Raw genomic sequence first — 23,841 nt, forward strand, 5'->3', positions numbered from 1 at the left:
CCAGGCCCCCGGTGGTGCAATAGTTAAGTGCTTGGCTGCTAATCCAAAGGTTGGTCGTTCGAATCCATGAGAGAAAGACCTGGTGATCCACTTTCGTAAAGATTACAGCCTTGGAAACCCTCTGGGGCAGTTCTACTCTATAGGATTGCTGTGAGTCAAAATCCACTCGATGACCACACGTGTAGCCAGGTCTCCTGGTGGCTCACTGGTTAAGCACTGGGCTGCTAACTGAAAGGTCGGCGGTTTGAACCCCGCCAGCAGCAACTCGATAGCAATGGTTTTTTGGTATGAGTCAGAATCGACTGGACAGCACCCAACAATAGCAGCCAGGCCCCACTGAGGGATGCTGGCAGCCTGCCAGCACACTTGCTTCTGCACGTGCTTTACCAGCTCCCAGAAGCAGCACATGTTGTTGATTCTCACACTGTCACAACTGGGAAACAGAGAACTGGGAAGGGGCCTCATTCCTGCCAGGGTCTTACTGAGCTCCATCCCCACCCCACCTTCCGAAATGGAGGCTGAAGTGGACCCTAAGAAACCAGGTGCTGCCACCAAGAGAACCCCTGAGGGCCAAGAGCCACCTCAGGTCAGCAGAGTGACCACCATACAAACAGGTTAGCCGAGGGGTGGCCGAAACCGAAAGCATCAGGGTCAGGACGGGCAGCCCTGCACAGGAGGGCGCCCTCCGTCGAAGGTGCCCCGAGCCTGCCTCAGGAAGAACAGAGCAACTCCTGCAGGTGGGCTGCCGGTGGGACTGGTAGACAGATCGTGCGCATGGGATTGCAGGTGGGCTGCAAGTGGGCTGCAGGGTGCTTGGGCCAGCCCCAGGAGCCCTGGGTGACTGACCAGAGGAAGGCGGAAGCGGGGTACTGGGACGTGTGTCGCCGCCCTCCTTCCTCAAAGGGAAACTACACTTCCTCCTGTGTGTGTGTGTGTGTGTGTGTGCGCGCGCGCGCGCAGGGAGGGGGCAGGGGGTGTCCGCTCGGCTCCAGGTGTGTAATTTGAAGGCACTAAATGTCGTACGGATCCCCCGTCTGCCCTCCCCCTGGCCGAGAGCGGCCCCTGTGACCTTTGTCCCTCTCACCCCTGAACTCTGCCCAGCCGCAGCGCCCTCTCCCCTCTCAGGCCTCTGCGGGCCCGCGACCCCATGGCAGCCCGGGGGTTCGCCTCTGGCCAGGCCAGGGGGTTGGGGGCTTGAGCTCGGCACCGCAGGGCCGCCCCCTCGCCCGGCCCTGCACAGGTGAGCGCCGCGCGCCCGGACCCCGCCGGGACCCCGCGGCCCCCACCCGCTCCGAGGGAAAAAAGGGACAAAGGGGTCCGGCCGCCTCTGTCCTCACGGTCACCCACCGGGCTGTGCTCGCTGGTCCGGGCTGCGCTCCTGCCCCTCCGGTCCCGCACCAGGTCTGGGCGCCGCGCGGGCAGCGGGTCCCAGGGCGGCCGCCGCTCTCCGGGGTCGGGCCACGGGCCGCCGGGACCGCAGGCTTGTCCTCGCTGCGGGAGGCTCGCAGACTGACAGGCCCTACTCTGAGGCCGCGCCGCTCTCCGCCCCCGCTTCCCTGCTTCCTGCTGCCAGGTAAACACCGCCTGCCGCCGGGCGCCCCACCTAGACACCTCCCCGCGCCCCAGTGCGCCCCTGTGCGAGCCCGAGGACCCGTGGCGGCGCTGCGCCGCGCTCGCCCGCTCGGAGCGCCAGTGACACGAGAACCCACGGGGGACCCGCCCCAGGAGGGTGGGACTCTAGGCTTTGGCCACAGCAGATCAGGACCTAACTGCAACCACTTGAACCTTTCCTTCTGGCTGAGCCTGGAAACCAGTCCCACGCCGCCCCCCTCGGCTGGAGGGACCTGAGATGGCATCTCCTCCATGCTGCACTGCACTGCACGCACAGGCGACGGAGGCAGAGACGCTCGCCGTGGTTCAGGGACTCCCCACTCAAACCGAACCTCCCCCAGGACCCTGAGGACCCACCAACAGTGTTAATGTGCTGATGATAATTCTAAGACAAGGAGATAAAACACAAAAACGAAACCCAGTGCCGTCGAGCCAATTCCGACTCACAGTGACCCTATAGGATAGAGTAGAACTGCCCCGTAGAGTTTCCAAGGAGCGCCGGGTGGATTGAAACTGCCGACCCTTTGGTTAGCAGCCGTAGCACTTAACCACTACACCACCAGGGTTTCCGGACAAGCAGAGTAGATAAAAAAAAAAAGAAAAACTAGTTTAGATACCTCCAAAATAGTAACGCGTTGTGCGGTATTTCCACAACAGTATAAAGATACTTGATCTAATCCTTTCCTGAGAGAAGATTGGCTAGAGGAGAGGACACGAAGGCCTGGGAGTGGGTTGGCGGTAAGAAAAGGCAGTGGAAAAGGAATGTTGGTTATACCCATTTTTCATCTGGTTGGTCTCCTGCTACCTGACTTCACGCTCACTTTAAGCGGTGGGATGGGGGGCAGACAAGAGCTGAGGGTGCACAGGACAGTGAAATCTTACTCCGGAAGTTCCCAGCCTCCCAACTCTTACCTCCCACCCCCAGGCCAGGGCATGGTGGAGTGCTGGGTCCCATGTTGCATGCGGTTGTGGCGTCACAGTCATCTCCTTCCTCCCTCCAACAGTCTCCTTGATTCATCTTGGGGTGACTGGGACGCCAGGGAGGACTGACATTCACACCCACAGGGGTGGTTTAACGCTGGGCTTGGGGGATCCCTGTTGACCACAGGAAAAAGTAACATTTGTCCTTCTGCTTTATGCTATTTCTGCTAATTTTTTCAGTGGTTTATAAACACATTGCATGTGCCAACAGTCATTTTTACACAATCCAGGCTTGCCAACCTTCAGTTAGGACTCTAAGTATTTCTAAAATTGCACCTTCCACACTTACCAAAAAAACCCAAACCCATTGCTCTGGAGTTGATTCCGACTCATGGAGACCCTATAGGAAAGAGTAGAACTGCACCACAGGGTTCCAAGGAGCAGCCACAGTTGCTAAGCACTACGCCACCACCAGGGTTTCCATCCACACTTAGTTGGTATATAACAACCATGCAGGCAGATGGCTAGATTTTTTTTTTTTTTTTTAATTCATGGTGCTACAAAGAAAAGGTAAGGACACAATACAAAGTAGTAAGACTCTTGGTCTGCCTTTAAAAGGTCCAGTCTTAGATGCTTTTCCTCCCTGTTATGGAAAGGACACAAGGTGGGGACATGGGCTAGGCAGGAGTCAGGCGCTTGGCTGCGGAGTCAGACTTCTGTGTAAAGATGGCCGTGTTCCTTTAGGAAAATGACTCGTTTGAGATTTTGCTTGAGGAAGCTTGACCTGTTCCTCGTGCTCAGTAAAACGGAAAGAACTCTATTGAAAAGTAAAAGCTAGCCGCCCAAACCCTTGTGTCTGAGATGCTTCCAAGACAATCGTCTTGCAGTACAGCCATCTCCCACTGCCCCTGGGACAACCGGAGGGCGGGAACCGTGCCCTTTACAGAGTTTGATGTCGCAGCAAATGGCACCATGTTTTATGCATGATGGGTACTTGGTGGATTTTTGTGGAGTTGAAATAAACACCAAAGCATCCAAACTACAGGGACTAAGTAAATTAAATAATTTCCATTAGACTTCAGAGTGCATATATTTTGAGTTCTTTCTCTTTCTCATTGACAGATTTATCTGTGTAATTATATTTCGTTCAGAAGAGGGTTGAGCCTCACTTTCTTCCCTAGTCTGTAATGTACGATTTGCTGGTGATAACTCACAAGGCAGATAATTTCCCTGTGCTCAACTGACAGGTGGCTATTTCACTATGAATTCTGGTCAACACTGGGTGGACCCTGGCGTGGCCACTCAGTGCAAGAAAATTAGCCGAAAGCACGCCCAGGAAGTGCAATATAAAAAAATCATGTGAACAAGAAGACGTCAGGGGCCCGCAGACCACAGCCCCCCTCCGCCCACCACATTTACCCAACCAAAAGCCACTCATCACTTCACTCTGGTGAAATACCAGTGGTGGCAGGGGCGGTGGGGGGGAGCAGGGGAAAGAGAAGGAGATTATGTAGGACTCTGGCCAGTTGGTAAAAAAGTGAAACTTCTCAAACATTTTTCTCCCATCACTTTGGGGAGAAGGCCAGGAATTCTTTTTAGGGCATGAGAAGTTGGGTATGCCTATTGGGTATCCGAGTGGTGGTTGGAAACTTATATGTTTAATTCAGAGGAGAGGGCTGGGTGGGACAGATAATTTGGGGAGTGTCAGTTATATTGGAGCCCTGGTAGTGCAGTGGTTAAGAACTATGGCTGCTAACCAAAATGTCAGCAGTTCGAATCTACCAGCTGCTCCCTGGAAACCCTATGGGGCAGTTCTACTCTGTCTTATAGGGTCACTATGTGTTGGAATCGACTCAACGGCAATGGGTTTAGATTTTTTTTTTGGTCACTCATATTAGTCTCTGGGTGGTGCAAATGGTTAAACTCTCGAATACTAACCAAAAAGTTGGTGGTTCAAATCCACCCAGAGGTGCCTCGGAAGAAAGGCCTGGCTATTTACTTTGGAAAAATGAGCCATTGAAAACCCTATGGAGCACAATTCTATTCTGATATACGTGGGGTCTCCCTGAGTTGGAATCAACTGGATAGCAACTGGTTTTGGGTTTTGGTTAGTTATATTGGTGGTGTTTTTGGTCTGGAGACTGGGCGAGCTCCCTTAGGGAATGGACATAGCCTGGCTGGAATGGGTTCAGATAGGATGGGAGGGGAAACTTGGTGATGAGGCATGACATAGTCCTTTCAGGGAGTTTTACTATCAAAGGGAGCTAAAAAAAAAAAAAGGAAGTAGCCAAATGATTACAGAAATGACTATTTTTTAAAGAAGGGGCAAATGACAGCACATTTAAAGCTGACCAGAATCACCAAGCAGAGAAGTCTCTGCCTTCCCCCACTTTCAGGTTTGAAAGTGGTGGTCAATGTCTTAAAGTTCACTTGCCCCCTTTAACCTTCTTTAATGCAGGTAGGCACAGGGGTATCCAAGTTTTGCAGGGCAGGACCATTATAAAATCTGGGGGCCTCTTTAAGAAGCTAAATACCAAAAATGTGAATTCAAAATTAGGTACAAGATCTTGGAAGGGATCTGGGTGTTTCAGTTTCAGCAGCTTTCCTGGTAATCCCCCTCTGTCTGGCTCTGTGGTCTTGGCAGTAAGAGCACAAATTAAAAAATGAGGGCACTAAGCTGCTCCTCTTAGTCTCTCCCCCTCCACCTGTTTAAACAGATGTCTTCTGGCTTCATTTCTTCAAAGACCAAGTGAGAGGGGTTAGCTGTTTCATTGATATTTTACAAATACCAGTAGCCCTCAGGGTACAGGGAGGCTTTGAAGTTTTTTCACAATACACTCACTGTCTGCAATTATAAGAAAATGACTTGTATTTGAAGATTTTGGCTAAATTGTGCAAGACAAATGGAACACAGTAGTTTTTACTGAAGCGAATTTCTGTCTGGCTTTTACCTATGTAACCTCTGAACATGTCTGATACTAATTGAGAGTGAAAGAAGGCAAAACATTGCTTAATTGTGCTGTGTATCTTTATTACTGCAAAAGATCCCTTTAAAGTGTTCAAGCAAAGATGTCACTTTGAGGACTAAAGTGCACCTGACCCAAGCCTTGGTATTTTCAGTTGCCTCATATGCATGGGAAAGCTGGACAATGAATAAGGAAGACCAAGAAGAACCAATGTCTTTGAATTGTGGTGTTGGCGAAGAATATTGAATATACCATGGGCTGCCAGAAGAACGAACAAATCTGTCTTGGAGGAAGTACAACCAGAATATTTCTTAGAAGCGAGGGTAGTGAGACTTCATTTTACATACTCTGGGCATGTTATACAGAGGGACCAGTCCCTGGAGAAGGACATCATTCATGTTTAGTAAAGTAGAGAATCAGTGGAAAAAAAGGAAGACCCTTCACAAGATGGATTAACACAGTGGCTGCAGCAGTGGGCTTAAGTACAGCAAGGATAGTGAGGATGGTGCAGAACTGGGCAGTGTTTCATTCTGTTAAACATAGATTGGGTCACTATGAGTTGGAACCGACTCGACAGCACCTAACAACAACATTTATATATAACTGTTCTTATGGCAACCCAAAATAAAATACCCAAAGCTCCATTTTGGTCAAGAAAATGGAATTTGCTTCTCTATTTGTAGGAAGCTATGCGCCAAGGGTTAAGAACCAAAAAATCCAACTCATTGCCATCGAGTGAATTCCAACTCATAGCGACCATTGAAGTAAATCTCAATGAGCTCACGGCTTCCCTTGGTGGGGTTTGCATTGTAAAATCAGTGAGTAACATAACAAGAAGTCAGGTTTGCAGAGAGATGAACAGTTATACTACTCCAGACTTAAAAAAAAAAAAAATTACATTTCCCTAAGGTGCTGCGTCCTCAGGCCTGAGCTGAATATTAGCCCAAGGAGCTATGTGTAAGGGCAGAACAGAAATCAGTGTCTCCAGCTCCCTCCCTCCTGAGCCTCAGTTCTCCCATCTCAATGAAGGTTTTTCACTGACCACCCAGGGCTCAACACTGGGACTCATCCTCATTCTTTGCCTTTCCACACATCTCATCCTTGGCAAGCCCTGTCCTCTCCCCCAAAGCAGGCTTCTCTCGTCTCTGGTCCAAGCCCCCTGGATACTCTGAGGGGCTGTGAGCCTCTCTGGATGGAGGGACTTTCATTCTGAATTAAATTGTGCCGCTTCCCTTGCTTGAAATTTTCTGGTGAAATCCCCTTAGCTGGCTGGACTCTGCCTGCAGCGACTACCCCCTCTCTCTACCTCATTGGCCTCTCTCTGTTCCTCAAATGTGCCCAGGGCCTTTCTGCCTCCCGGCCTCCATATTAGCTGTCTCTCTGGCCAGAGTGGTCTTCTACTAAGAGCCTTCCCATCCTTGCACATTTTTCTGGTCATTTAAGTCTGTAATTAAATTCACCTCCTGCCGCTCCTTCTGAAGTAGCCATCCAGCCACTGCTTCACTGCACTTTGCTTTAACTCTCTGCATAGACAGATAGCTGCTGTCCACTTGGCCATTCACGGCCACCTGTATACAACTGAACAAAACGTTGTCCAGCTTTGCATTATCCTCACCATCGCCAGCATGTTCCAGTCCATTGCTGTGGCTATTGCACTAATCTATCTTGCCCTTACCCTTACTAGCCCTCTACTTCACCAAGCATGCTGTCCTCCTCCAGAGACTGATCCCTCCTGATGACATATCCAGAGCAAGAGAATCAGAGAATGTAGTGTTGTGATCCCTAAGGTTTCTATTGGCTGATTTCTAAAAATATATCAACAGTCCTTTCTCCCTAGTCTGTCTTAGTTTGGAAGCTCTACTGAAACCTGTCCACCACGGGTGACCCTGCTGGTATTTGAAATACTGGGAACATAGCTTCCAGCATCACAGCAATATGCAAGCCACCACAGTATGACAAACTGACAGACGAGTGGTAAATAAAACACTGGGAGCATAGTAAGTGCTATGTATGTTGGCCATTATTAAATCATTTCGAGTTCAGTTTTCTATTTCTTGCAAAAAAAATGGAAAACATTCAGTAGACAGAGAGAGAGGAGAAAGAGAAAGCTTGGAGGAAGAGCCACCATGCATGTTAAAGAGTAATGAGCCTGGCAGAGATGGAAAAAAAGGATTGTGAACACATTGCTCTGGGCATCAAAATGTACTCTCCTCTCTCTGATAGTCTCAGAGATCTCAAGTGAAAGCCTACTGCAAACCAGACCCTGTCTTAGATGTTGGAGATGATGTTATGAACAGGAGGGACAAGGATCCTGCCTACTGGGAACTCTCATGCTAATGGGGAGGGGGCATAGAAAATAAGGCAGATTGGATAATACATGGAAATCCTGTTGGTGTAGTGGTTAAGAGCTATGGTTGCTAAGCAAGTGGTTGGCAGTTCAAACCCACCAGGCACTCCTTGGAAACTCTATGGGGCAGTTCTACTCTGTTCTACAGGGTCGCTAAAAGCCAGAATCGACTCACCAGAAACGTTTTTTTTGTCTTTTTGGTATAACAAGTGCTGCGCAGAGAGCTCCACAGGGCCTGGCAGCATTTTGCCCTTTGGTACATGAGGTTACCATGAGTTGGAGCTGGCCGGATGGTAGTTATCTATCAAGTGTTTTATGCCCTTCCACCCATTTCATCTTCGCAAAACCTTTGTGAACTAAGAGCCATTGTCATCTCCTTTGAGGAGGAGGAGACTGAGGCTCAGAAAGGCTAGCAACGTTCCCAAGGTTGTTAGTTAACAAACGCAGAGCTGGGATTTGACCCCAGGCTTAAAGAAAAGAGAGTTTACGGCTCCCATGGTGAAAGGTGAAGGTAAGAGGTGTCCTGAACAGCCTGCCTGGCAGCTCACATGCTGTGGCCAGGACCCAGCTCTCTCTCTCCATCCCTGTTGGGTGTGAGCTTTGCCCCTCACAACCTGAAGAGGCTGCCAACAGCTCTGGGCTCCACTTCTCCTGTAGGCGTACCGGCTTCAGGCTGCTGGGGCCATTTTTCATCTTGTGCCCATCCATGAACTGCTCTTGAGGCCAGGGAGATGGAGTTATTACTCGGATTTGTTTGGGCTTGAGCCCAAGGTGTAGGACCAGCCTCCCTGAAGGACAGGGCTGCTGGAGATGGTAAAAATCAAACCAACCCCATTGCCAGGAGTCGATTCCAACTCATGGCAACCCCATTTGTTCCTGAGTAGAACTGCTCCAAAGGGTTTCCCTGGCTGTAATATTTGTGGAAGCAGATCAGCAGGGGTGTCTTCCGTGGAGCCGCTGGGTGGCCTCGAAGTGCCAGGCTTTAGGTTAGTCAAGCACTAACGGCATCATCCAGGGACCTTGTTGTTGGTGTTGTTGTGTGCCATTGAGTCGATTCAGACCCATGGTGACTCCATGCGTTCCAGAGCAGAACTGCCCCATAGAGTGTTCTAGGCTGTAATCTTCAGGCAGAGCCTTGGTGGAGAAGAGGTTAAGAACTTGGCTTCTAACCAAAAGCTCAGCAGTTTGAATTCACCAGCCGCTCCTTGGAAACCCTCTGGAGCAGTTCTATTCTGTCCTATAGGGTCGCTGTGAGATGGAATCGACTCAGTGGCAACAGGCTTGGTTTTGGTTTTGGTCTTTAGGGAAGTAGATCAGCAGGTCTTTCTCCTGTGGAGTCACTGGGTGGGTTCAAACTGCCAAAAAGGTTAGCAGCTGAGTACTTAACCGCTGCACCTCCCAGGGACCTTACCTAGGGGTTATTACTAAAAATAGATGTTAGACTCTGAATGGTAAGTGCTCATGAAGTCCACAGCCTTGAAAGGTGCGTCCCCACAGCTACTCTTGCCTTCCTCACGTACTTTTGCTTTCAAAAACACCACTTGACTTCACTCCCTTCCCAACGGGAGTGAACCTAAGACTCACTCAGACCTGGCACTTGGCCCCAGCCCCGATGTCCCCCATCAGGTCTGGTTGTAGATCCTTGAGTTTGGTGGCCTGTGGCGTCCCAGTGTGCAGTGTGGGGGGGGGGCAGGGATTATGGAATCAGAGTAACATATCCTGTTGGAAGGAGGAGAGACAGCATCTGCAGTATTTATCCTTTCGGGAAGGACAGAAACGTCCCAGGCTCACAGACCTATCTCTTTCTGGGAGGGCATCCCCCTATGATGGTCCCATGCAGCCACTTTGGGGTCTGCGAGTGGGGGTGGGGTCATCCCACCTTCTGATGGGAGAGGTTTCAGGGCCTGTTTACTGTTTACCTTGGGGGTGAGTAGACCCTACAATCAGTTTTTAACGTTTCTTTGGCAATACAATGGCTTTAAAGTCTAGCCTTCTGCTCTACTTGTTTCTTATCACTTATCAGTAACCAAAACCAGAGATCTTATCTATCATTGTGTTTGAGCCTGGAATTTGCGAAGGTTTAGCTATCTCTTAGCAGCAGGCTTCTTCCATCCCTCCATTTTCTGTCCTTACCTTACAGGGTTGTCCCGAGGATTACATGAGATTAAAAAAAAAAAAAGCGAAAAACCCTGTTGCTATCGAGTTGATTGATAGTCTAAAGGACGGAGTAGAACTGCCCTATAGGGTTTCCCAGGAGCACCTGGTGGATTCAAACTGCCAACCTTTTAGTTAGCAGCCGTAGCTCTTAACCACTACACCACCAGCATTTCCAGACATGAGACAGTACTTGTAAAAGGCTTAAACAAGGCCTGGCACGTAGTAAACAGTAAAATACTGGTGGCGGAACAGCTAAGTGCTCAAGCGCTCCACTGGTAACCAAATGGTTTTCTGTTCAAACCCACCCAGGGACTCCTCGAGAGGGGGGAAAGACCTGACGGCCTCCTCTCATGAAGATTACTCCATCACATGAGGTCACTCTGAGTCGGAATTGAGTCCATGGCATGTAACAACCACAACATAGGTCTATATAGTTCTTATTTTTAAAAGAAAGTAAATGTTTTTAGCTTAAACGGCATGGAATAATCACAACCAGGCTAACAAATTATTGTCAAATAGAGGTCTTAAAAATAAAAAAAAAATCGCTGTCGAGTCAATTCTGACTCATACTGACCCTACAGGACAGAGTAGAACTGCTCCACAGGGTTTCCAAGGAGTGCCTGGTGGATTCGAACTGCTGACCTTTTAGTTAGCAGCCACAGCACTTAACCACTATGCCACCAGGGTTCCAGAGGCCTTGTTGTTGTTGTTAGGTGCCATGGAGTCGGTTCCGACTCATAGCGACCCTGTGCACAACGGAACGAAACACTGCCTGGTCCTGCGCCATCCTTACAATTGTTGTTATGCTTGAGCTCATTGTTGCAGCCACTGTGTCAATCCACCTCGTTGAGGGTCTTCCTCTTTTCCGCTGACCCTGCACTCTGCCAAGCATGATGTCCTTCTCCAGGGACTGATCCCTCCTGACAACGTGTCCAAAGTTTCGCCATCCCTGCCTCTAAGGAGCATTCTGGCCGTACTTCTTCTGAGACAGATTTCTTCGTTCTTTTGGCAGTCCATGGTATATTTCAGTATTCTTCGCCAAGACCACAATTCAAAGGCGTCAACTCTTCTTCAGTCTTCCTTATTCATTGTCCAGCTTTCACATGCATATGATGTGATTGAAAATACCATGGCTTGGGTCTGGCGTACCTTAGTCTTCAAGGTGCTGTCTTTGCTCTTCAACACTTCAAAGAGGTCCTTTGCAGCAGATTTACCCAATGAAATGCGTCTCTTGATTTCTTGACTGCTGCTTCCATGGCTGTTGATTGTGGATCCAAGTAAAATGAAATCCTTGACAACTTCAATCTTTTCTCCGTTTATCATGATGTTGCTCATTGGTCCAGTTGTGAGGATTTTTGTTTTCTTTATGTTGAGGCACAATCCGTACTGAAGGCTGTGTTCTTTGATCTTCATTAGTAAGTGCTTCAAGTCCTCTTCACTTTCAGCAAGCAAGGTTGTGTCATCTGCATAATGCAGGTTGTTAATGAGTCTTCCTTCAATCCTGATGCCCCGTTCTTCTTCATATAGCCCAGCTTCTTGTATTATTTGTTCAGCATACAGATTAAATAGGTATGGTGAAAGAATACAACCCTGATGCACACCTTTCCTGACTTTAAACCAATCAGTATCCCCTTGTTCTGTCCGAACAACTGCCTCTTGATCTATGTTAAGGTTCCTCATGAGCACAATGAAGTGTTCTGGAATTCCCATTCTTCGCAGTGTTATCCATAGTTTGTTATGATCCACACAGTCGAATGCCTTTGCATAGTCAATTAAACACAGGTAAACATCCTTCTGGTATTCTCTGCTTTCAGCCAGGATCCATCTGACATCAGCAATGATATCCCTGGTTCCACGTCCTCTTCTGAAACTGGCCTGAATTTCTGGCAGTTCCCTGTCGATATACTGCTGCAGCAGTTTTTGAATGATCTTCAGCAAAATTTTGCTTGCGTGTGATATTAATGATATTGTTCTATAATTTCCACATTCGGTTGGATCACTTTCATGGAAGTAGGCATAATTATGGATCTCTTCCCCTCAGTTGGCTAGGAAGCTGTCTTCCATATTTCTTGGCATAGACGAGTGAGCACCTCCAGAGCTGCACCTGTTTGTTGAAACATCTCAATTGACATTCCATCAATTCCTGGAGCCTTGTTTTTCGCCAATGCCTTCAGAGCAGCTTGGACTTCTTCCTTCAATACCATCGGTTCCTGATCATATGCCACCTCTTGAAAGGGTTGAATATCGACTAATTCTTTTTGGTATAATGACTCTGCGTAGTCCTTCCATCTTCTTTTGATGCTTCCTGCATTGTTTAAAAAGGCCTAATTATCTTTAAACAAAACAATGAAGACACTAACCACTTCTTATTACAGGAGAAGTTGCTTCTCCTGTGTCCTAGTTTATCTTTAAATCTAAGTATTTGGTTCCCCCATCTTCTTATTACATAATGTGTATGTAAACTGACACTGGAGGGTATGTAAAGCTTTTCTTCCCCTAAATAGGTTAAACTTGCTCCCTGGAGCGTTGCATGTTGTTTGCGTGTGGGCTCTGACTTGATGGCGTGTGAGTGACATAACCCTGGAGCCAAGAGGAGCTTGCACTGTGCTCAGGGCCCTTCCTCGGCAGAGATGCCTGGCAAATGCAGAGAGGCGCTGCCTGAACCAGAGCTCTTACGGTGGAAGTCACCCCTTCCTGTCCATGGACCAGATGGAGCAATACTCACTCCTGCATGGAACAGGAGGAAGAGGAGGCATAGCTAATGTATGGCAGGTAGGGCATGTGCCCTGAGCACCGCTTGAGGAGGTGTGCTAATGAGTGGTTTCTATTGGCCGTCTCAGTTTCCATCACCAGCTATGAGATGGCATTTGGCAATTTAAAACTAATTGCCGTAGGCGCTGTTTTCCATAGCCAGACCTCTGGCAAAAGCACACCTGCTCTGATGCTCATCAGGCAGGGCCCCTGACTGGTTAAAACCCAAAGAAAGCTGTGTTTATACACGTAGAGCGTGAGGAATTTAGCTGGTCCAACCATGCCTTCTCAGGGCTTTTTGGCCCCTTATACCTAGAGTACTGCTGTAGGGGTACCTGAAAGCAGTGCTGCCATCCTACAGACAGGCCTGAGTCTTGAGCCCATGGGGTAGGTTGTTGTAAAAAAAAGTGCCATCAAGTTGATTCTGACTCATAACAACCCCGCGTGACAGAGTAGAACTTGCCCCAAAGGGTTTTCTAGGCTCTAATTAAAACGGGGAACAGAGGACCGCCCCAAAGCTACAAAGTAACAAGAAATGGGCCAGGGCGCAGAAACAAAGCCATTCCCTAGGATATCAGGAAATAGCAAACTTCTTTAAAGTTGTCTTTCAGAAGCAGCTGGAAAAAACCAGCCCCAGGGACATGTGGGGAACATCCACCTGTGACCTCTGTGTGACCTTACACCAGAGGCAGTGAGGGGCTGCAGCAGTAGCCAGGAAAATGCACAGGTGCAACACCCCATAATAAGTCCTGCTACGAACCCCAGAGGCCTCTGGGACAGGAACCATCTTAGAAAGCTGCTGAGCGAGCACCATAGTTAACATATCCTTGCCTGTGCCTATGAATAAACATGAATCTTTTCTCCACCCAAGAACTTTTAAAAAACCCAGGCCCCTCTTTTGTTCTGTGAGACAGGGGTAAGCATTGCTTTAGGCCCTCCTCATCTCCACTTGCAAGCCTCTTTAAGCTTTGCTCGTATGGAAAATTCTGCCTGTCTTACCTGTTCGTTCTCAGCCAGTGAGGGGCAAGAACTTTTACGTGAGCAGATTTCCAGGTCTTTCTGCCATGAAGCAGCTGGTGCATTTGAACCCCTGACCTTTCGATTAGCAGCCGAGCGCTTAACCATTGCACCACCATGGCTTCTTGCATTTGACATAGTCGATCCCTTTTTTATCCTGTTTGGTTTTCAGGGTGTTACTAGATAAAACTGGTTACTAGATTAGCACCTTGAAAACCAAACAGAACACACACATGCATCTGCAGACCCATGCATCTGTTGTCCATGAGGAAGAAAGCGTTCTCAGAGCATGAGACATTCTTACCTGAAAGTCCTCACTGCAGACATGGATCTGACCTGCAGCTCTGGAAGAGCCTTGGCACTACAAAAGTCCCAGAAGGTGCAGGAAGGGGGAAGAACGACGACCAAGAATCAGGCCTTGCTGCTGACTCCTGTTGTTTGTCGTAAGTAAAGTAAAACTTAAGTAAAATTACAGAACGCTGCAAGTACCACATAAGAAAATGGGTATGATGGAGCAATTAAAACTTTGAAGACCCAAATAGAATTATGGTATTCTTATTGGTATATACTACAACTGCGACTGTTGTTTGTTCTGTCAAGTCGATTCCGACTCATAGCAACCCTATGTGTACAAAGTAGAACTGCCCCATAGGCTTTTCTTGGCTGTAATTTTTATAGAAGCAGACCACTAGGTCTTTTTCCTGCAGAGCCACTGGGTGAGTTCAAATTGTCAACCCTTTGGTTAGCAGCAAAGCACTTAACCATTGTGCTACCAGATCTCCTTTCTACTACGACTAATAATAAATCCAGGGTTGTACTGCATAATCTGCCCAACAGTCCTAGATAGAACATATGCTCTAAAAATAGGGTAAGTGCACTCATGGTAATTTTTTGGACAATTGTGGAATGAATATTGCTAGCATGCATGATTCATTGACTTGGGGTAGATATCAGCAAGTCGATAGATGAAGCTCATATTCACATTCTATTATAATAGAAATGAGCCCTGGAGTGATTAAGAGCTCGGCTGCTAACCCAAAAGCCAGCAGTTCGAATTCCACCAGCCGCTCTTTGAAAACACTCTGGGGCAGTTCTACTCTGTCCTAAAGGGCTGCTATGAGTTGAAATCGACTTGATGGCAATGGACCCAGACGGAGAGAATTAAAAATCATAAGATTTCTTTGAAATGAAAGGTTCCCTAATTTACTTTAAGTGACTTCATTTTAATTCTCTATATAACTCAAACCTGCCTTTAGGAAATCAGGTAGCACACATTTAGAGCTGGAGAGCCCATCTCTTGTAATGTGCCCACTCTACGCAGTGAAGGAAGCCAGAATGCTGTGAGAGACTGGGGGCTGAGTGAGAAGTTGCTTCTCCTGTGTCCCAGTTTATCTTTAAATCTAAGTATTTGGTTCCCCCATCTTCTAGGAAACAGAAGGTTAACTTCCTTGGGAATGACACATACGTTCCTCTTTTCATTTAAAATATTTATAGGCATTAACCAGAGTGTAACAATGGGTCGCTGCTGAACAGAGCTTTCCTGAAGAATAAATGAGGCCCCTTGGGTACATCTGACTTTAACTGTGATGCCCTAACTTGGGGAATGAGACAGACACCTAGTAATCAAGTTGGCAGATAAGCAGCAGTTAAAGCTCATTAAGCATTAGGTGCATATTCCTATTATGGAAACCCTAGTGGCGTAGTGGTTAAGAGTTTGGCTGCTAACCAAAAAGTCAGCAGTTTGAATCCATCAGGCACTCCTTGGAAACTCTATGGGGCAGTTCTACTCTATACTATAAGGTCTCTGCGAGTAGGAATTGACTTGATGGCAATTGTTTTTTTTTTTTTTTTATTCCTATTGTATTTCAGGAAAATCAAAGAAAAGTTTAACCTCATACCTTTATGTTGTTTTTTCAGTAAGCAAATTCAATTTATAATGTTCTAAAATTGATGCATTCAAACTGTGGTATCGGTGAAGAATATTGTATATATTGTGGACTGCTGGAAGAATTAACAAATCATTCCTGGAAGAATACAACCGGAATGTTCCTAAGAAGACAGGATGGTGAGAATTCGGATAGATTGCCTTGTACACATCATCAGGAAAGACCAGTCGCTAGACAAGAACATCATGTTTGGCAACACAGAGGGTCAACAAAAATGAGGAGCACCCTCCATGAGATGGATTGGCACAATGAAATCAAGCCTAGCAACAATCATGAAGAAGGCACAGGACCAGGCAACGTTATACCTGGTGACAAATCTGAGCCAACTCGTCAGCGACTAACAACAACGACTTTTCCAATGAAAACACATAGCAACAATAACAACAACAAAACAGCCCTTTAAAGTTACATCCTAGAAATAATACAGGAATATTTGAAACTGCCTTCGATCTTCTTGCCACTTGCATAACTTGGACACGTTTTTAAGGCAGCATAAAAATGGCTTGAAAAGAGCTGACTCAATGCCTCCAAAGAGCCTTATTCACTAGGGTATTTATTCTGAGCATATTCCCACGGCTTTTATCCTTGCGGAAGCTATCAGGTATGATACACGAATCAATTACTACTGTAGTCTGGGAGGGCACTGACAATGTCTCATAAGAACATTTGGGAATTTGTGTGGACTTTCTTGACTAGCATGCATTTTGTTATATAATTGACTCAAATTATACTTGGGCCCTTTTTCCTCAAATCTCTTAGAGTTGTAGTGCAATTTAATGTTTCACTTATATTGCCAGGGGACAAAACTATAAATGTTAAAATGTGTTTTTCTTTTGTTTCCGACTCTTCATGACTTTAAGGAAATAATTGCCTTTAGGATAGACATCTGGATGCTTTTAAAAAATAGCATTTGGAGGAGCCGAAAGATAAAATACTTGAAAGGGCCTCTAAGTTGTGTGCGCCCTGACACAGGGGGGCTAATGGCTTTTTTTGTGCTAATGCCTGCGTCTGAACTTCTTTAAAACGCCAGATTATTCATTTCTTGAAGGCATGTGATCAGTTCTCTGCTGACTATTATGAAAAATATAGATAGAAGCAAAATTTCAAATGCTGTTCTACAAAATCTGTTTAATCCTTCCTAGCCTTTTGTGGAAATCCACGTGAGAGCTTGTGTTGCTATGTGGTTCTGTGGGGTTGCCTTGGCAGATGCAGTAATGACCAGTTTTATGGAAAATTCTGTCTATTTATCTGTGCAATAGGCACTTTCAAAACACCGAGAAGGCACCCAAGGTCAGCCTCAGACGAAGGCGAAATGTGGTTTGGTCTCAAGGCAGATGAAAGACCCTCTCCTGCCTTTCCAATAAGATCAGTTTTCCCCTGGCTGATGATGGAAATTCTAACATTATGAAATTATTACTTTATTTTACATCTGTGATTTATGATAAAATGCATATGCCCCGGGGAGAGGCAAATGAAATGAAAGCTGATGGCTATTTTTATTTTGGATGAATGAAGTTTGGATCTTCCCTGATCTGATTTCCCTGGCTTGGAAGATAGATCATGAGTAAGCCAGGCTCTGGGTAGGCATGTTGGCATGGAGGTGGGTTTAACTGAGAGACTCAGATGCCCTCTTTTTCCCCTACCTCCCGATTGTATCTAGGATAGACCAGGCTGCAAATGTTTTAAAAAATGTAAAAACAATATTTCAGTATCATGATATGACATGAAAAGGAGTCCTGGTGGCACAATGGATAAATGCTCCACCACTAACCGAAAGGTCGGCAGTTCGAACCCACCAGCAGCTCTGTGGGAGAAAGACCTGGCGATTTGCTCCTGTAAAGATTATAGCCTAGAAAACTGTATGGGGCAGTTCTACTCTGTCACATGGGGTCACCATGAATCAAAATTGACTCAAGGGTATTGTCTTAGTCATCTAGTGCTGCGATAACAGAAACACCACAAGTGGATGGCTTTAACAAAGAGAAATTTATTTCCTCGTAGTAAAGTAGGCTGAAAGTCCAAATTCAAGTCATCAGCTCCAGGGGAAGGCTTTCTCTCTCTGTTGGCTCTGGAAGAAGGTTCTTGTCCTCAATCTTCCCATGGTTGAGGAGCTTCTCAGCTGAAGGGACCCCAAGTCCAAAGGACAGGCTCTGCTTCTTGTCCTGCTTTCTTGGTGGTATGAGGTTCCCCTGTCTGCTAGCTTCCCTTTCCTTTTATCTCTTGAGAGATAAAAGGTAGTGCAGGCCACACCCCAGGGAAACTCCCTTTACATTGGATCTGAGTAAGGGTGGTGTTACAATCCCACCCTCATCCTCTCAACATAAAGTTACAATCACAAAATGGAGGACAACCACAGACTACTGGGAATCATGGCCTAACCAAGTTAATACACACATTTTTGGGGGAAACATAATTCAATCCATGACAGGTACCTAACAACAACAACGACAACAATATGACATTAGGTGCTAATGATTCAAAAGGATACAGTGAGTACAAAGATATAAAGACAGGGGAGACTGAAGTGAGGGGAGAGGAAAGGAGTATTATGAAATAAGTTTGCATTAGTAAGAAAAGGTAAGACTCCAGAAGGTAAGCTCTCTGAAGTTTACATGCAGAGAATGGCTGTTGTCTTTAGTTGTGTAGATTCCGACTCATAGTGACCCCACATGTGCAGAGTACAACTGTTCCCTAGGGTTTTCAAGCCCGTGACCTTTCAGAAGCAGGTCGCCAGGCCTTACTACCAAAGTGCCTCTAGGTGGATTCAATCCATCAACCTTTCAGCTAGCAGTTGAGTGAGAACTGTTAGAGCCACCAAAGAATGACTAGCCATTAAAAAGTTGTAAGTGGGGGAGTATGAGATCATGTTTGTAAGGAGGGGGAGTATGAGATCATGTTTGTAAGGAAGTGTGTAATACCTTTTCATATTTTTATAAGGTTATTAAACAAACATCAGTTTTTGGAATACTTCTTCTGGATAACTTGGTCTTGTAGTAGATATGCCCGGTGATTTACGTGCCACGCTCAGTTCATCTTCTAGCTGAACTCCCACCCACGGCACCTGGACTACACCAGATATCTCCACTGCTGGCCTTAACTGAGAGGGTGGAGAGGTACGGACATCAGCACAGGGGTAGCTCATCCAAGGTCTAGGAGGGGCGAGTCACACTCTCTCTCTGTCCTCTCATTTGTCTTTATCTGTGATGATGGGCCGTGTTCTGAAAGGTGCTATGAATGTAGGTAGCACCATGGGGAGGCATGTTGACCCAAAGCAGGGATTATGAGCTGGCAGAGAAGCCAGTCCTCAGAGAGGAAAATAGTAGAGGTGGGATACAGCGGCGTCACTAGGATTGGTGCCACCCCCCCCGCCATGGACCTCCTCCTGTACCAGACCGTACATATACTTAGTAAGCATTTTTGTACTAATGTTACTTATAAATCGTAATTCCCACATATCACTCCTTCTTTTCCTTTAATTACTACTTCATTCTCAAAAAAGTTATTGATATAGGTGCACAGATATGAATTACCACAATACTGTGGCTAAAACACCAGAAAATTTGACAAAATCAGCAACTATAAAAACACTGGCAGCAACGGAAGCAACAGCATGTGCTTGTAGCATATACAGATGAAATAGTTGTATTTGGGTAATAATGACAGCTCTGACTGGAGCTCATTAGAAGGTTCAAAAAGTAAATTAGCATAGAGCTTTAGCCTTGTAGATATATTGATACATGTAAGCTGGGCTTATGAAAAATGTTTTTGTGGTTCTAACTAACTACAGGGATATTTTTATAAAAAATAATAAATCTCTGTGGAAACACTGCACAAGAAATTTATAGAGTCATTTTGGTGTCACTCCCTTTGAAAATGTCACCCAGTGTCTTAGGCTCGGTTCTCTAGAGAAGCAAAACCAGTAAAGCATCTAAATATGTATATATAGAGAGATTTATGTCAAGGAAATGGCTCATGTGGTTGTAGAGGCTGGAAAGTCCCAAGTTTGTGAGTCAGGATAGAGGCTTCTCCTGATTCACATAGCCACAGGGGCTGTCGAACCCAAGATTGGTGGGTTGGAGAGGAGCTGTTGCTCACAGGCTGCGAAGATTGACAAATCCCTAGATCAGCAGGCAAGACTGCTAGCTCAAGTCCCAAGAACTGGAGGTCAGACGTACAGAAGCCAGCTGCAGGATCCAGAATGAGCAAAAGCTGGAGCTGACCCACTGAGAAAGCTGAGTGCTTTAGTGCTGGAGACTTCCTGGTAGAGTGGGGTGCCTCTGGGCACTTATCACTGGATTTAGGCCTGCTGACCCATGGATCAAGAGAGTTGAGTTGAGTGCCTTCCAGCTGAAGTTTACTGGTGGAGTGGGGTGCCTCAAAGCACTTATCGGTGGAGCTACAGAGCTTTGGAACACTTGACCCACAGGACAGATGTGGGTGGAGAGACCTGAAGGGCCGAGAGACCAAGGAACCAGGAAGCAGAAGCTGAAGAGACAAGGAACAGAGGAAGCTGAGCTGCCTCAGTCTCAAAGGGTATGGTCATGACCCCTGACGTGTCAAAGGGTGGAGCCATGGCCTCTGGAGTTTCTAAGGGTAGAGTTGCTGCTCAGATGGACTAGGAGAATGGTGTGCCTAAAGCTGAGGGAGCAGAGTTACCATCCCAGTGGTCTTGGAAGGCAGAGCTGGAGCCCAGGGCTGAGGGGCCTCCACTCAGAATCCAGAGAATGTGGTCAATACCTAGAGTCTGGAGGGCAGAGCAATTGTATAAATGGTCTCAGAGAACAGGATTGTTTTCAAGACTTGAGGGCTAATATAATGTATTCTGCTGAATTACTTGGAGCCTGTTATGGCCTCTTTCCCTCCAATTTCTCCAGTTTGTAATGGAAATGTCTACCTTGTGGCTATTCCACCATTATACTTCAGAAGTAGATAACTTGTATTCTCGGTTTCGCAGATGAAGAGGAATTTTTGGATTTTGGACTTGGAGTTGATTTAAGACTTTTGCTATAATATGGTGGGGTGAATGTGTTTTACATGTGGGGTGGATGTGAATTTTGGGGGCCAAAGGGTGGAATGTCATGGATTGAATTGTGTCCCCCAAAGATGTGTGTATCAATTTGGCTAAGTCATGATTCCCAATATTGTGTGATTGTCCACCATTTTGTCATCTGATGTGCTTTTCCTATGTGTTGTAAATCTTATCTCTATGATGTTGATGAGATTAAGACAGGACTCAATCTACAAGACTAGATTGTATATTGAGCCAATCTCTTTTGAGATATAAAAGAGAGAAGTAAGCAGAGAGACATGGGATACCTCATACCACCAAGAAACAAGAGCTAGGAGGACGTGTCCTTTGGGCCCAGGGTCCCTACGGTGAGAAGCTCCTAGTCCAGGGGAAGACTGATGACAAGGACCTTCCTCCAGAGCCAACAGAAAGCCCTCCCCTGGAGCTGATGCCCTGAATACTAGACTGTAGCATACTAGTCTGTGAGAGAATAAATTATCTCTTTGTTAAAGCCATCCACTGGTGGTATTTCTGTCATAGCAGCACTAGATGACTAAGATAGCTTGTGTGGTCTGCACCACCCGCACTGCACTAGTGGACCCAGGAGAGGGAGGGCATGGTCACCGGCACAGAGTGAGAGAAAAGAGAAGACCTGTCCAGAGATGAGATGTCCAATTCCCACAAGACCCAGCTGTACTAGGACTTTGTTTCTGGGCAATCCCCAGTACTGTTTGGACTGATCTGAGCTACTTTTTGATTCTTGCACCTCAACATTCCTTACTTAGTCAGGAAATGCCTGGGGATTAGTGACAGAGGAAATAGAGAAACTTTAAAAGATGGTAAATGAGAAGGTGTTTTCCCTAAACAGGACCACTATAAAACCAAGCCTGTTGCATCGACTTGATTCTTACTCATAGCTACCCCATGTGTTAGAACTGGGCATAGAGGTTTCTTGGCTATAATCTTTACAGAAGCAGATTGCTAGGACTTTCTCCTGCAGAGTCGTCTGACGAGTTCAAACTGTCAACCTTTTGGTTACTAGTCAAGTACAAAACATTTAAGCCACCCAGGGAGTCCAGATAGTTAATAGTCCATGCAAATAGTTAATGCACTCAACTGCTAACCAAAAGGCTGGAGTCTCGAGTCCACTTAGAGGTGCCTTGGAAGAAAGACCTAGTGGTCTACGTCCAAAACAATGCCATTAAAAACCCATGGAGCACACTTTGACTCTGACATACATGAGGTTGCCATGAGCCAGAATCAACTGAACAGCAACTGGTTTGGTTTGTTTGGATCACTACAGGGTTGTATTGTTATATAGAATTTTTTTATCAGTCTTTCTTGTTCATTCATTCACTCATTCATTCATATTTCTCTTTCTTCACTGTCATTTTTTGGAGGACTGGGTAGCATGTAGCTGGCATTCAATAAATATTTGTTGAATTAATCCACAGAATATATCTGAACTAAGCTTTAATTTAGTAATTTCATATTTGGAAAAGGGCTTGTAAGAATGTGTTGCCCACAGTACTGAATTTGGAATATAGACTGAAAAATCATGAAAAATAGAAATCACCCCAAAAGTAGTACCTCATAAGATGTTACTGTATCTTTGAGTGTAATTTTAAGAGCATGAGGTTGTTTGGTGTTTGTGTTTTTTTAAAAAATTATTTCTGAGTATTCATTTGGTTGTTGTGAGCAACAAAGGGAGAGATATTGGCACTGCCATTTATTTTATTGACAATTGAAAGCCAGATAAGCAGTGGAAAAATGAGGGTCTCCTCCATGTCTCAATGATTTATGTGTTTATTTAGGGTGAAATCAGAGTACCAGGAGGGACTTAAGAGAAATTAATGTACACATTTCAGATGTTAATTTTATACTCACCCAAAGGAGCCCTGGTGGCACAGTGGTTAAGTGCTTGGCTGCTAACTGAAAGGTCGATGGTTTGAACTTACCAGCTGTCCCACAGGAGAAAGATGTGGCAGCCTACTCCTGTAAAGCTTTACAGCCTTGGGAACCCTACTCTGTCCTATAGTGGCTGTCAGTAGGAATCGACTCAACAGCATTGGGTTTGGTTTGGTTTGAGTTTTTTTTACACCTAATATATCAGTACATGAGGAAACATACTCATTTCCAAGCATCAGAATAGAATTGTATTTTATGAATGTCAAATAATTTACGTGTCCAGTCCCATAATGATAGACATTTAGGCTATTTCCAATCTTTTGCTGTAACAAAAAATGCTGCAAAGAAATACTTCAGATTTACATCATTATACACACATGTAAACACATGGTAGGGGAGTTGCTGAGTAGAAGGGTATGGCATTATATTTGAGAAATATCGCCCAGTTGCCTTCCTTAGGGAGCCCTGGTGATGCAGTGGTTAAGAGCTTGGAATCTTCCCCAATGTATTATCAACAAAAGTTTGTCCAGCCATACCCTGGGTGTTCTCTACAGAGCACGTTCCCATTCCTTGCAGTATTATAGGCTGGGAATTTTCCAAATTATCAAGTTCTGCTCTGTAGTGGATTGAATTGTATTCCCCAAAAATGTGTGTCAACTTGGGTAGGCCATGACTCCCAGTATTGTGTGATTGTCCAACATTTAGTCATCTGATGTTATTTTGCTCTGTGTTGTAAATCCTGTCTCAGTCATGTTAATGAGGCAGAATTAGCAGCAGTTATGTTAATGAGGCAGGACTCAATCTACAAGACTAGGTTTTGTTTTAAGTCAATCTCTTTTGAGATATAAAAAGATAGAAGCTAGCAGAGAGACAGGGGGACCTCCTACCACCAAGAAAGCAGAGCTAAGAGCAGAGGTTGTCCTTTGGACCTGGGATCCCTGTGCTGAGAAGCTCCTAGACCAGGGGAAGATTGATGACAAGGACCTTTCTCCAGATCCAACAGAGAGAGAAAGCCTGCGCCTGGAGCTGGGGCCCTAAATTTGGACTTGTAGATTACTAGACTGTGAGAGAAAAAACTTGTGTTTGTTAAAGCCACCCACTTGTGGTATTTCTGTAATAGCAGCACTAGATGACTAAGACGTGGTCATTTTTGCTTGTTTCTTCCTCCACCTATCTCTTTCCTCTCATATTTTACTATAAGCAGCAAGG

The 23,841-nt window shown here is 45.9% G+C and overlaps 2 protein-coding genes across 3 annotated transcripts in view; one reads left to right on the plus strand and one right to left on the minus strand.

The window, feature by feature from the left end:
- Window positions 1-1,435, minus strand: part of MBP (myelin basic protein) — a 134,484-nt gene extending 133,049 nt beyond the window's left edge. For both annotated transcript variants that reach the window (XM_049901898.1, XM_049901897.1), the window contains exon 1: window positions 1,348-1,435. The gene's annotated coding sequence lies outside the window, so the exon portion shown is untranslated. The remainder of the gene's footprint in view (window positions 1-1,347) is intronic.
- GALR1 (galanin receptor 1) overlaps window positions 394-23,841 on the plus strand; it is a 107,513-nt gene continuing 84,065 nt past the window's right edge. Inside the window, exon 1 of the transcript XR_007519377.1 lies at window positions 394-737. The gene's annotated coding sequence lies outside the window, so the exon portion shown is untranslated. The remainder of the gene's footprint in view (window positions 738-23,841) is intronic.

This window comes from Elephas maximus, chromosome 11 (assembly GCF_024166365.1).
Source record: "Elephas maximus indicus isolate mEleMax1 chromosome 11, mEleMax1 primary haplotype, whole genome shotgun sequence".
NCBI classification, from domain to species: Eukaryota; Metazoa; Chordata; class Mammalia; order Proboscidea; family Elephantidae; genus Elephas; species Elephas maximus.